The 14,908-nt window shown below is 44.2% G+C and overlaps 1 protein-coding gene across 2 annotated transcripts in view; it reads right to left on the reverse strand.

Moving 5' to 3' along the window:
• The window catches only part of wdr48a (WD repeat domain 48a), a 139,976-nt gene that overhangs the window by 124,379 nt on the left and 689 nt on the right, over positions 1-14,908 (reverse strand). The window contains exon 1 of one of the 2 annotated variants that reach the window (XM_080213308.1): positions 12,226-12,290. The exons of the other annotated variant lie outside the window; for it this stretch is intronic. The gene's annotated coding sequence lies outside the window, so the exon portion shown is untranslated. Of the gene's footprint in view, positions 1-12,225; positions 12,291-14,908 lie in introns of those variants that run through there. 2 annotated transcript variants of the gene reach the window in all.

Consider the following 14,908-nt stretch of genomic DNA (forward strand, 5'->3'; position numbering starts at 1 on the left):
GATTGACTGGCCATACTAAATTGACCGTTGGTGTCAGGAGGCTAGCAAGGTAAATACATGGGGTTACGGGGATAGGGATTGTTATCAGTGCAGACTCAATGAGGTGAATGGTAACTTTCCACATTGTGGGATTCTATGATTCTATGCAATAAGCAAACATTTTCTTCCTTATCATAATTTCTATCTCCTTTTTCATCCAGCAAGCTCTGGATTTGACTAACGTTCCCCTACACATGAATATAACTTGACCGTGTCTGGACCATTTCTGTTTTGAAGGTACCCAATTGCTCAGCCACAGTTTTTCCCGTGAACCTTTTGTTCCAGTGTAATTAGCCCGGCTCCATTTTGCCCCATTGATACAAACGATACAAAAGTCTGAAGTTACACGCCAACCAATTCAAGAACAGCTCCTCCCCTGCTGCCATTAGACTTTTGAATGGACCTACCTCATAGTAAGTTGATTTTTCTCCAAATCCTAGCTATGACTGTAACACTACATTCTGCACCCCTGTCCTTTCCTTTTCTATAAACGTATACTTTGTATAGCACACAAGAAATAATACTTTTCACTGTATACTAATTTATGTGACAATAATAAATCAAATCAGCGAAGTTGGCCCTCCCTCAGTTAATTATTTTTACTTTGGATTGCCTATTAACCTTTTCTATCATTATCCTAAAATATGATGATCACTGTCTCCTTGATGTTCCCCTGCTGACACTTGATCTACTTGGCCGACCTCATTTCTAAGAACCAGGTCCAATAGTGCTTCCTTTCTTGGTGGACTGGACATACTGCTGTAGAATATTTTCCTGAACACAATCAAGGAACTTTTATCCCTCTCCACCATTCCACTGTCCCAATCTACATTTGGGTAATTTAAGAGCCTATATAGGCACTCTCTAATGTTTTCCCCTCTGTAATTTTCCTACAGAGTTGTTCTTCTATATCCTTCCTGCCAGATGATAGTCTATAGACTACAATCAGTAACATAACCACATCGTATTTGTTCCCCAACTCCAGCTAAAGTCATTCTGTCCTTGAACCCTCTGGGATATCTTCTTTCATGATGTGGGTATGCCGGCGTTGGACTGGCGTAAACACAGTAAAAAGTCTGACAACACCAGGTTTTAGTCCAACCTATTTATTTGATAATATACTCGCAAGCTTTCGAGGGTTCACCTGACGAAGAGGGTAACCCCTCGAAAGCTTGCGAGTATATTATCAAATAAATAGGTTGGACTAAAACCTGGTGTTGTCAGACTTTTTACTATATCTTCTTTCCCCAGCACTGCACTCTCCTTGATCAATACTGTCACCCCCTCCTCCTTTCCTATCTGTTCTGAACACCTTATACCCAAGAAAATTTAGCACCCAGTCCTGCCCTCCCTTGAGTGAGATCATCAGCACATCATACTTCCACAATGCAATCTGTGCCTGTAACTTCCCAATCTTATTTATTACACTTTGTGCATTCAAATAAATGAGGACGTGTTTGAGGAAATTCCCCAATTCCCCTTCAAAAGTGATCTTGGACTCCCACCAAACGCTGACAGAGTTGAACACGGCACTAAACACATGAAGAATGGAAAAGCTGTAGAAATGGATGGGATTCCAATGGAGATTTTCAAACTTGGAGGAAAAGAGATCAGTCATTTCCATCAGCTGTTCCTGAAAGTCTGGGACAGAGAAGGAATTACTGCCGACCTTAGGACTGCCGTCATTGCACCGTCTTCCCAAAGGAAGACAAAGTGGACCATGGGAACTATTGAGGAATCCCCCTACTCTTCATGGCTTGGAAGATCATCACCCAAATCCTCACAAGCCACCTTCTTCCAGACTCTGAAGTAATCCTTCTGGAAAGCCAGTGTGTCTTCCAACCAAATCGTGGAACACAGGACATGGTTTTCACTGCAACCTCAAGAGAAATGTCAGGAGTAACATCAACCACTCTACATGGCCTTCGTTGATCTGACCAAGGCTTCTGACTCCAGTCAATCACGAATTGTCAGGGAAGACCCTCTCAAATGCCAGGGAAATTCATCAACATCCTTCTACTCCTCCAGGACAAGATGTCAGCAACAGTCCTCACTGATGGAAATAACAGAGAAACTTTCGCGGCCAATCCAAAAGACATGCTGGTGAGATGTACTGGCTGTGCTAAACTCTCCCTCAGCGAACCTGAACAAGCGCCGGAGCGTGGCGACTAGGGAATTTTCACAGCAACTTCATTGCAGTGTTAATGTGAGCCTACTTGTGACACTAATAAACTTTAAAGACTGGAGTCAAGCAGGGATTGCCCATCCTTTTCTCCACCCTCATCACCACCATCCTTCACCTTGTCAGAAACTAGCCTCCCAGTGGAGTGAATGCTGTCTATAGGATGGGCAGGGAGGTTTTCAACCTCAATCGGTTTGAATCCAAGAAGAAAATGACACCGACATCACTCACGGAACTTCAGTACATGGATAGCATTGCCAACTCCACACACTCAGAAGAGTATCTCCAAGCCACGCTGGGCATCTTTGTGGGAGCATATTGAAGAATCGGTCTCGGCCTCAATCACTAGAAGACTCAATTCCTTTACCAGCCCACTCCAGGGCAGGATCATCGCTCCCTCCATCAAATTCAATGGAGACCCCCTCCCAAATATGGAAGGTTTCCCTGCTTGGGGAGCCAACTCTCATTGACATCAATGCAGAGATCCAACATCCAATCTGCAAGCACTGCCTTCGGATGCCCACTGTAATGACCGTGAAATTTGTACTGATGACAAGATCCTTGTGTACTCCCACCTCTCATACATAACTCACAAATGTCACCTCAAGGCCTTGTGGAGGTATCAACCACACTGCCTTGAGACAGATTCTTCGCATCAGTTGAGAGGACAGGCATACTCACATTAGCGTCTTTGAAGGAATCAAGGCACCAGCACCAAGGCCATGATCATCCAAAACCAATTCCACTGTGCTGACCATTTGCTGAGGAGTCCTGCAGGCTCGATGGGCCGAATGGCCTCCTTCTATACTGTCAGGATTCTATTCTATGATTCTTTGGCTCCCAAACAAGAGCAGGACAAAGGAAGAGCTTCTAAGACACCCTAAACGCTTACCTCAAGAAATGCAACATAGACATTAATGCCTAGGAGACCCTTTATCAGAAGATTCCAACTTGGAGGAACTTCCTGAGTGAAGTGACACAATTCCTTGAGCACATCCGATGGCAAGAGGCGGCCCAAAAAAGGAGCCTGAGAAAGGAATCTCAGCAATCTAGATTTCAAGGACCGAGCCCACCTCCCAGAAAGACTTGCCAAGTGTGCTTGGCACTGTACTGAAGGGGAGGAAGAAAAAGGGAAAATCAATAGTGAAAGGGGATCCATTAGTTAGGGGAACAGTCAAGACTGATGCAGCTCTGGATAGGGCTCATCAGCCAAGCAAAGACCCACAGAACCCATGGCCAGTTAATGAGTGATCACCGAAGAGGAGGAGACATACACAGAAATACTGATTTAGACATTATTGCTTATTCCGGCTTCACCTATTAACTTACTATTCTCCATACTAGTTATATCTGTCCCTCCCAGTACTTTGTGCATTCTGGTTTGCCTTTTGCCGAGTTAATTTAAAGCCCCCCTAATAGCACTAGCAAAATGCCCCATAAGGAACCCAGTCCCAGCTCTGTTCTGGTGCAATCTGTCCAGCTTGAACAGGTGCCATCTTCCCCAGGACCAGTCCCAGTATCCCAGGAATCTAAATCCTCCCTCCTGCACCATCTTTCCAGCAACACATTCATTTGCCTCATCCCACTATCTTAAGAACATAAGAACATAAGAAATAGGAGCAGGAGTAGGCCATCTAGCCCTTCGAGCCTGCCCCGCCATTCAATAAGATCATGGCTGATCTGTTGTGGCTCAGTTCCACTTTCCCGCCCTCTCCCCATAACCCTTAATCCCCTCTCCTATCAAAAACCCATCAACCCGCGTCTTAAAAATATTGAGCGAGGCAGCCTCCACCACTTCAACAGGCAGAGAATTCCAGAGATTCACCACCCTTTGAGTGAAGAAGTTCCTCCTCAACTCCGTTCTAAACCGCCTCCCCTTTATCTTGAGGCTATGCCCCCTAGTCCTACTGTCTTTTTTGAGCGGGAAGAGTCTCTCCACCTCTATCCTATCCATCGCATTCATCATCTTATACGTCTCAATGAGATCTCCCCTCATTCTTCTAAACTCTAACGAGTACAAGCCTAGTTTATTCAGCCTCTCCTCATAGCTCAATCCCCTCAACTCCGGTATCAGCCTAGTAAACCTCCTCTGCACTCCCTCCAGGGCCAAAATATCCTTGCGCAGGTGCGGTGCCCAAAACTGCACACAGTACTCCAGCTGCGGCCTCACCAATGCCCTATACAGCTGCAGCAAGACCTCCCTACTTTTATATTCAATCCCCCTCACTATGAAGGCCAGCATCCCATTCGCCTTCCTGACCACCTGCAAGCTGGGTTTTTGCGACTCATGCACAAGGACCCCGAGGTCCCTCTGTACCGTCGCCTGCTGCAGTTTTTCGCCACGTAAGTAATAGTCCTTCCTACCATTCTTCCTACCAAAGTGGACCACCTCACACTTGCCAACATTAAATTCCATTTGCCATTTCCTGGCCCATTCGCCCAGCCTATCTAGATCCTTCTGCAGACTCTCCACACCCTCCGCACAATTTGCCTTTCCCCCAATCTTGGTGTCATCAGCAAATTTCGACACCCTGCACTCGGTTCCCTCCTCCAGATCATCTATATAGATGGTAAATAGCTGAGGCCCCAGCACCGACCCCTGGGGCACCCCACTAGTCACCAACCGCCAATCCGAATAGCACCCATTGACCCCCACTCTCTGCCTCCTATTTGACAACCAATCCTCTATCCACGCTAACACCCTACCCCCAACTCCATGTCCCCTGACCTTCTGCAATAACCTCTTGTGAGGTACCTTGTCAAACGCCTTCTGAAAATCCAGAAAGACCACATCCACCGGCTCTCCTCTATCCACTGCCCTAGACACATCCTCACAGAACTACAGTAAATTTGTCAGACATGACTTCCCTTTAATGAAACCGTGTTGCGTCCGCCCTATCAAGCAATTCCCTTCAAGATGCCTCGCAATTTCCTCCTTAATGACGGATTCTAACATTTTACCTACCACAGACGTTAAACTAACCGGCCTATAATTCCCCGCCTTTTGCCTGGCACCGTTCTTAAACAACGGCGTAACATTAGCCGTTTTCCAATCTTCCGGCACTTCCCCGGAATCCAGCGACGTCTGGAAAATAACCACCAAGGCATCCACTATAACCTCCGCCATTTCTTTCAGAACCCTCGGATGCATTCCATCCGGTCCTGGGGACTTGTCCACAATCAGCCCCTCCAGTCTGTCGAGCACCACCTCTCTAGTAACAGTAATGTCATTAAGACCCTCCATTCCTACCACCTTTCCATCGCTAACACCCGGCAAATTATTCACGTCCTCCTCCGTGAAGACAGAAACATCTTGTGATCACTTGAACGTGGCACTGGGAGTGATCTGGAGCTTAGTGCATTTGCTTGTTACTTTTTTACTCATGTCCCTGAATTCTGACTAAAAGACCCTGTCCCCTTTCCTACTGATGTCATTGGTACCAATGCAGAACAAAACCTCTGGCTGTTTGCCTTCACACAGAAAACTGTCCTGCAACATCCTTGACTCTGGCTCCAGGAAAGCAACATACATCCTACAGTCACATCTACGGCCAAAGAAATGCCCCAACTGACTGTTCCCATAACTAATGGATCCCCTTTCACTGTTGATCCCCCCTTCTTCCTCCCCTCCTGTACAGTTAAGACGCTTGTGGTGCCACAAACCTGGCTCTGACTGCACTTCTCTGAGGAACGAGCACTCATGCAAGTTGCCAAAACAGAAAATAAATTTCGGAGTGCAACTCCGGAGGCCTCTTGCACTACCTGCCTAGTTCTCTTGGACTGCTTGGTGGTCACTCATTCCCTTTCAGCCTCTAGGCCCTTAAGCTGTGACCATCTCTCCGAACATGTTGTCTCAGCCTCACAGATGTGCCACAGTGATTCCAGCTGGCGCTCGTGCTCTAAAATCCAGAGCTCAAGTTTCTGCAGCTGAAGCACTTCCTGGACATACGGTCATCCAGGACACTTGTAACATCCATGACTTTGCACATTACATTCACATCTCCTCAGATATTGAAGCAGTCTAAGTCCATGTGTAGCAAGTCCTGGACAATGTTCAAGCTTGGGCTAATAAGTGGCAAATTACATTCCCCGCACACAAGTTAGAGAATCTAACCTTGACAATCCCCCACGAATCATATCCTGGGGGTATAACCATTGATCAGAAAATGAACTGAACCAGCCACATAAATATTGAAGTTACAAGAGCAGATCAGAAACTCAGAACTCTGAGGCAAAAGAAGCAAATGAGGAGGCACTTTATCATGATTAAGATCTGGAATGCACTGCTTGCAGGTCTGTTGGAGGTTCAATTGAGACATTCAAGAGGCAATTGGATTATCCAAAAAGGAAGAATGTGCAATGTTACAGGAAGAGGATTGAGCAAAGGCCTTCAGCGAATTGTTCTTTCAGAGAGCTGACAGGGACCAAAGGGCCTGTAGTGTAACAATTTAGTGAACTCCCCAAAGCCTGCCCACTATCTATAAGGCACAAGTCAGGAGTATGATGGCATAATATCTATTTACCTGGACGAGCACAGCTTCAACAACAGTCAAGAAGTTTGATACCATCCAGGATAAAGCAGCCCGCTAGATTGGCATCGACCATCTTAAACATTGATTCTCTCCACCACCAATGCACAATAGCAACAATTTATATCATCTACAAATACACTGCAGGGAACTTCCCTTCTTAACAGCATTGCAGATGTCCCTAGCTATATGGACTGGTTCAAGGGGGCAGCTCGCTCTATTTTCTTGAGGATAATTAGGGAAAAGCAACAAATGCTGGCTTTGTTACAATGCTCACTTGACATGAAAAAAGGGCAGCACAGTAGTTAGCACTGCTGCCTCTCAGTGCCAGGGACCCTGGTTCAATTCTGGTCTTGGGTGACTGTGCGGAGTTTGTACACTCTCCCCATGTTTGTGTGGGTTTCCTTCGGGTGCTCTGGTGTGCTCCCACAGTCCAAAGATGTGCAGGTTCAGTGGACTGGCCATGGTAAGTGTGTGGGGTTACAGGAATAGGGTGAGGGAGAGGACCTAGGTGAGATATTGTGTCGGAGAATTGGTGCAGACTTGATGGCCTGTTTCGGCACTGTAGGGATTCTATAAACACATTCTTAAAAATCAGTGTGAATTGACTGATCAGAATTGCCGAGACTTCATAAAGATAGCCTTGCGCTATTCTGACATCAATCTGTTGCAGTTACATTTCAAACCTTTTGTGAAGCACACTGCTTCAAACTTCAAAGATCATGAAGTCTGAACAACTGCCAGGTAAACTGTTTGACTACATGTAAACTTTTCATTATCTAATAGACCAGTTTAGCCTTTTAATGTCAGAGTAAAATTCTGGACATTCCAATGTTTAATTGGGCATAATCTTTGCTCCGTCTTGCCTGCACACTCAAAAGAATTAAGAACAAAGAAAAGTACAGCATAGGAACAGACCCTTTGTCCCTCCAAGCCCATGCTGATCATAATGCCCTAACTAAACTAAAAAAACCTTCTGCCCTTACTCAGTCTGTACTCCTCTATATCGATTCCAGATGTCTCTTAACTGTTGCTAACATGCCTGCTTTCACCACATCCTCTGGCAGCACGTTCCAGGCATCCACCAGTCTGAGTGAAAAACTTCCCCTGTATATCTTCCTTAAACTTTCCCCCTCTTACCTTGAACCTGTGCCCTTTGTAATTGACACTTCACTCTGGGAAAAAACCTCTGACTATCCACCCTGAATATGTGTCTCAATTTTGTAGGACTCTTTCAAATATTGGTTTTAAATGGTTGTCTGCAGCAAATGGCTATAGGTTGCATGTTTATCCCAAATGCTGAGAGCCACTGTGATATTACACATTAGCTCAATTTATCTCAAGCCGTCCAAGACCAAACATCATTGCTTCATTGTGATAATGTGCATCGTTTGCAAAATCAAGATTAGACAGACCCACTATTGTCATTGATGATGGAGCTACTGCAAGTTTAAGTACCTTGGTAGTGAGCTACTTATAGATTACAAAGGACTATTTGATCACACACAGCAAAATTTGGATAACGTACAGATCAACATGGCATTTACAATGTTCCATTTCTTCCCACATTACGGAAGTCACATTTTTACAAAGAAAATAACCAATATAGTGGTGGCACTTTTGATTCAAAATCATGCTATCTTTGAAAACTGAAAGCAAAGCAAAAGGCCAAAGCACTTGGTGCAGGACACCCACAAAATTGAAAAGAAAAAGTGAGACGCAGATTTGAGGGATGACGTGTTAAAGAACTTAAATGGGCAGTAAAGGTCTAGGACAGCTTCCTTAAGACAAATATTGGTTATGAAAGGGAAGTTGATAGTACTTGAGGAGAGGAAATAATTTACAATGTTTGCTGGCATCTGAGCCATCAGTTTAATAGGAAAAGGTCAAGAGAGCAGGCAGTTAGTCTGATGGTCAAGGTGAGATTTTATGAGGAAAAAGTGAGATTAAGATGTGGGTTTGAGGCAGAGAAGACAGGGGCATAAGCAAATCTGAACAATGGGGTTCAATCTCTTGTACATATTCCCTTCAGGAAACCCACCTCCTATTCCCTGAAGCCCATTCTCACTAACACCTCCCTATCACCTACATTTCCTTTGGCCCCTTACTTTTGGAATGACTGCCAACAGTTGTCTCTTCAGGCATTATCTCCCAGTCAAAATTGACATCTGCCCCTGTTTTATTTTTAACTCCTGTTCTCACTAACCACTCCCTCATATGGATTTACCTCTTTACTCTCCGAGGTCTTCAAACACGTTGGTCCCTTCCAGTTCCATGCCCACCCCAGGGTGAATGCCTCCAATTAAGCAACTCACTATCACACCCTCCCCACCCCATCACAATGGACCAAAATTGCCCTAACCAAAGTCACAAACGAGTGCGATGATGCATCAATTCTCAGCTTCATTTCTTCACAATTTTTGATACAGCTGATCATGAACTTTATCCAACACTTTTCCTCCATTGTCCACATCCATTGAATTGCCCTTGCATACTGCCATTCTGAACTTCCCCACCACAGCTAAGCCATCTCCAGCAATGGCTTCTCTCCCTAGGCAACCACCTGTAGTTTCTGCCAACCATTCATCCTTAATCTTTCTATCCAAATGTCGCCTTTTGGCCAAATCAGTGAGGCTCCGCTTCCGGACATTTGCTACTAACACTCATCTCTACCATTCCACCACCTCACTTGACCTATCCACTGACTCACAGAATCCCTACAGTGCAGATGGAGGCCATTCAGTCCATTGAATCTGCACTGACAACAATCTCACCCAGGTCCTTTCTCAGTAACCCCATGTATTTACCCTGCTAGTCCCCAACGCTAAGAGGCAATTTAACATGACCAATTAATCTAACTCACATCTTTGGAGTGTGGGAGGAAACTCTAGCACCCGGAGGAAACCCACGCAGACACAGGGAGAATGTGCAAACTCCACTGTATTTTTTGTTGTCAAACCATCTGCCTGATGCCCAGTCTTCCTGTAGCTAAACCTTGGGGCCCACACTACCACTATTTTGAGTGCAGTATTTTAGAACTATTTAGGACCAAGCAAATAAAACATGTTTGTGCATCAAAACTGAAACATTAGGCACAATGTCCCAATCAATAACTTTTCAATGAAGTGTTGCAAATAATTTAAAAGGAGGGGAAAAATATCAAATGCGAACAGCAGAAAAGAATCACAACTGTCAACCTTAAGAACATAAGAACATAAGAAATAGGAGCAGGAGTAGGCCATCTAGCCCTTCGAGCCTGCCCCGCCATTCAATAAGATCATGGCTGATCTGTCGTGGCTCAGTTCCACTTTCCTGCCCTCTCCCCATAACCCTTAATCCCCTCTCTTATCAAGAACCCATCAACCCGCTTCTTAAAAATATTTAGCGAGGCAGCCTCCACCACTTCAACGGGCAGAGAATTCCAGAGGTTCACCGCCCTTTGAGTGAAGAAGTTCCTCCTCAACTCCGTTCTAAACCGCCTCCCCTTTATCTTGAGGCTGTGCCCCCTAGTCCTACTGTCTTTTTTGAGCAGGAAGAGTCTCTCCGCCTCTATCCTATCCATCCCATTCATCATCTTATATGTCTCAATGAGATCTCCCCTCATTCTTCTAAACTCTAACGAGTACAAGCCTTACCCTGTCTTTTCTTACAATTACATTTTCAGCTCATTTCATCCCAAATGCTTTTTGTTTGCTCGGCTTGAAATTCCAGTTGCACTCGGTAGGGATTACGTCCTGACAAATGTTGCAGATACGTTCAAATTTCTGTAGACTTTTGAATGGACCTACCTCATATTAAACTGATCTTTCTCTACACCCTAACTATGATGTAACACTATAATCTGCGCCCTTTCCTTTCCTTCTCCCCTATGTAATCGAGGAAATGGTATGCTTTGTCTGTATAGCACACAAGAAACAATACTTTTCACTGCATACCAGTACATGTGACAATAATAAATCAAGTATATATCATTTCCCCCTATAAATTTTCACAGCTTCAGACCCTGCAAAATAAAAAGCTACATCACGTGTAACCATCCCTTTTAGACACATTACACCGTATTGCTGATTTACATTACTCTTGCTGCTTAAAACAACAGCTTTTTAGTTTATTTATTAGTGTCATAAGTAGGCTCACATTAATACCGCAATGAAGTTACTGTGAAAATCCTTTAGTCGCCACACTCCGGCGCCTGTTCGGGTATACTGAGGGAGAATTTAGCATGGCCAATGCACCTAACCAGCACATCTTATGACTGTGGGAGGAAACCGGAGCATCTGGAGGAAACCCATGCCAACAGAGGGAGAACATGCAGACTCTGTGTAGACAGTGACCCAAGCCGGGAATCAAACCTGGGTCCCTGACGCTGTGAGGCAGCAGTGCTAACCACCTTGCCATGCATCCAATTGCTCATTTTGGACCCAAATTCATGATCAAACAAACGAATCTACATAACCTCAATTTCCATTCTGCAACAGAACTAACCACTGAATCACAATTAATCACATTTTCCAAAAAGGTACCACATCTATCTAACTAGCCTAGCTTTACATTCAAAGTCTGACCGTTAACAATTAAATAAGGAAAGTCAATACTTCACCTCAGAAAGACAAAAAGTACTAATACACCTCAAATTCTTGGGGCATACTGATTAAATTGTTCTTCCAGTTGTCTAATCTTCAGTATTGTGTCAAATCTTTCCAAGGTGCACCTCTGTGCCCTGAGCATTTTTAAATTAGTCTCCGTTCACCTTGTATCAAACGTTAGCTTTCTTGAGGAGCAAAGTGTTGAAATGGTCAGTGTGAAATTAATATGAAGACGGCAATTTTATTTTTGGATAAAGTTGCAGCCTCCAAGTTCAGGCAGATACTGCAAAGACGCAGTTAACACATTCTTAAGCTGCAAGCTTGATAGTGTGCTGGATTAGGAGTGCTGCATTCTGGCTAGAGCAATCAGCACACTGACAACACAAGGTGATACAATGTCACAGGATCTAGGGTACTGCAGTGATATACAGCATTTGTCACTGACAGTTGATGAAGCGATTGCTACCACAAACTATTTCAGACTTGAGGAATTTCAATTGTGATAGTACTTTGACACATTACAACAGTATCTTGACATATTAAAACATAAAGAACAGAACTAAGAAAGCACTGTGCCACAAACAAGTATATAATGACAATAGTTTGTATGAAAAATGCAGTGGAGACAGAGCATAGAATCCTACAGCACAGGTGGTGGTCATTTGGCTCATCATGCCCAAAACTGTCTACTTTAGTTCCACAAATCAGTCATTCTTCTGAAAATTAGGCACATCTGATCGCCTTTCAAAAGTAGCTATGGAATCTGATTCCATTGTCCTATCAAACAGTGGCTTTCAGATTTTTACAGCCATACATGAAATATATTTTCCCATTTCCCCTCTTTTGTTAGTTATTTTAACTCTCTGCTTATAGTTGCCCATCCATCTACCTGAGGAAAGAGGTTCCACTTGTTCGATCAAAACCCTTTATAATCTTGAGTAGCTTTATTAACTGCCTCTGCTCTGCAAATAATCACAGGTTAATTAAAAGGTAAAATACTGCAGTTGCTGGAAATCTGCATTAAAAACAAAATATTGGCAAGATTTAGCAGGTCTGGCAATCTTTGTGAAGCGAGAGTTAACGTTTCAAGTTGAATACCCTTCAGCAGTTTGTAAGAATCAACGGCATCAAACATCAACTTGACGGACAAGCAACTGCAGTTACATAGATAAGAGAAGTTTGGACTGTTCTCCTTGGAGAGAGGAAGGCTAAGAGGATATTTAATAGAAACATTCACAATCACGAGTAGGCTGGACAGACAATTGTTCCGGCTCGTAAAAGGATCAAGAACGCAAGGGCAGAAATTTAAATAGTGACGTGCAAAAAAGCAAATACAAGTGAGAAAAAACTTGTTCACGCAACGAATGGCTCAGGTCTGGAATGCACTGACTACAAGCCTGGTGGGTTTTACCGACAATGGTCATCAGTAGATTCTTAATTCCAGATTTTTTTTATATTGAAATCAAATTCCACCATCTGCCGTGGCGGGATTCAAATCCGGGTCCCCAGAACATTAGCTGAGTTACTGGGTTAGTATTCTAGTGATAATACCACTCAGCCATTGCCTCTCCTGGTCAGGTAGGTTCAACCGAAGCATTCCAGAAGACATTAGCTGTTTATCTGAATAGAAACAACGCGCAGGGAAAAAGGCAGGAGAATGTATTTAGTCAAATGCTCATTTGAAGAGCCAATACAGACATGATTGGCTGAATGGCCTCCTTCTGCGTCTGGGCCAGGAAATGGCAAATGGAATTTAATGTTGGCAAGTGTGAGGTGGTCCACTTTGGTAGGAAGAATGGTAGGAAGGACTATTACTTACGTGGCGAAAAACTGCAGCAGGCGACGGTGCAGAGGGACCTCGGGGTCCTTGTGCATGAGTCGCAAAAACCCAGCTTGCAGGTGCAGCAGGTGGTCAGGAAGGCGAATGGGATGCTGGCCTTCATAGCGAGGGGGATTGAATATAAAAGTAGGGAGGTCTTGCTGCAGCTGTATAGGGCATTGGTGAGGCCGCAGCTGGAGTACTGTGTGCAGTTTTGGGCGCCGCACCTGCGCAAGGATATTTTGGCCCTGGAGGGAGTGCAGAGGAGGTTTACTAGGCTGATACCGGAGTTGAGGGGATTGAGCTATGAGGAGAGGCTGAATAAACTAGGCTTGTACTCGTTAGAGTTTAGAAGAATGAGGGGAGATCTCATTGAGACGTATAAGATGATGAATGGGATGGATAGGATAGAGGTGGAGAGACTCTTCCTGCTCAAAAAAGACAGTAGGACTAGGGGGCACAGCCTCAAGATAAAGGGGAGGCGGTTTAGAACGGAGTTGAGGAGGAACTTCTTCACTCAAAGGGTGGTGAATCTCTGGAATTCTCTGCCCGTTGAAGTGGTGGAGGCTGCCTCGCTAAATATTTTTAAGAAGCGGGTTGATGGGTTCTTGATAAGAGAGGGGATTAAGGGTTATGGGGAGAGGGCGGGAAAGTGGAACTGAGCCACAACAGATCAGCCATGATCTTATTGAATGGCGGGGCAGGCTCGAAGGGCTAGATGGCCTACTCCTGCTCCTATTTCTTATGTTCTTATAACAATTCCGTAACTCTTCCTACAGAGGACTCCAGAGCTGCTGAGTATTTCCAACAGTTTCTGGTTTTATCAGCTTCTTCAATCACTTCATGTAATTCACGTCCTTGGTAACATCCTTGTAAATCTTTCTCATCCCCTTAAAGTGTCGTGCCCAGAATTGTCCAGAAGAACAGTCAACTGAGGGCAAACTAGCGATTTCTAAAGGTGTGCGATTTCCTTGATCTTGCACTCGGTAAATATCCTCCGAATCTGGAGCAATGACTAGCGAAAGAACTTGTGGGATTCTAACAAAAAACAAAACTTTGTGGTTATAGATAAATTCACAAATCTCTTGACAAGAGTTTTAAGGATTTGTGAGCATCACTGGAACCCAGAGGATTGCATGTAGTCTAAAACTCAGTGCAAGAATTATTACTTTTGCATCTTTGGTTAAATGTATAGAAAAGTAAACCATCTGTTAATCCCAACACCAGGCTTAACATGGTTAGCCACAGACCAGTCATCCATTGCAGACTTTACAAAACTTTCTACCTTGTGGCTGTATAGGTACTAACACAGAAGGCCCTACAACCCCTGAAGTCTGTACTCACTCTAAGATAGCAACTTAAACTCCATCAGTATACTATCCCGTCCCCAGTTCTGTGCATCTTACTCATCTTCAAAGATTTGTACAAACTTCTCTTAAACAGTCTCTGCTTTAGCCAATACTTGTGACAATACACTCCACTTTCTGTTTTTCCTGAGTGGGTGTTAGATGTTTGGAAACACGTTTTCAAAGTACGTCAAATGGAAGATGTTATTTGGATAGCAGTGGAGCATAACATTGGGCATGTGAAAACTGCATAGCATGGTCGCTTATCCTGAAAGTATACAACTGAAGTTGTGTTCTGATGGATACTTTCCACAGAATCACAATTTTTACAGTGCAGGAGGTGGCAATTTGATTTCTGAGTCAGCAAGTTACCACGCTCCCACCTTCTCAGAACACCAAAGAGGAAT

The sequence above is a fragment of the Carcharhinus amblyrhynchos genome, chromosome 2 (assembly GCF_965287045.1).
Source record: "Carcharhinus amblyrhynchos chromosome 2, sCarAmb.v2.hapA, whole genome shotgun sequence".
In the NCBI taxonomy this organism is placed as follows: domain Eukaryota; kingdom Metazoa; phylum Chordata; class Chondrichthyes; order Carcharhiniformes; family Carcharhinidae; genus Carcharhinus; species Carcharhinus amblyrhynchos.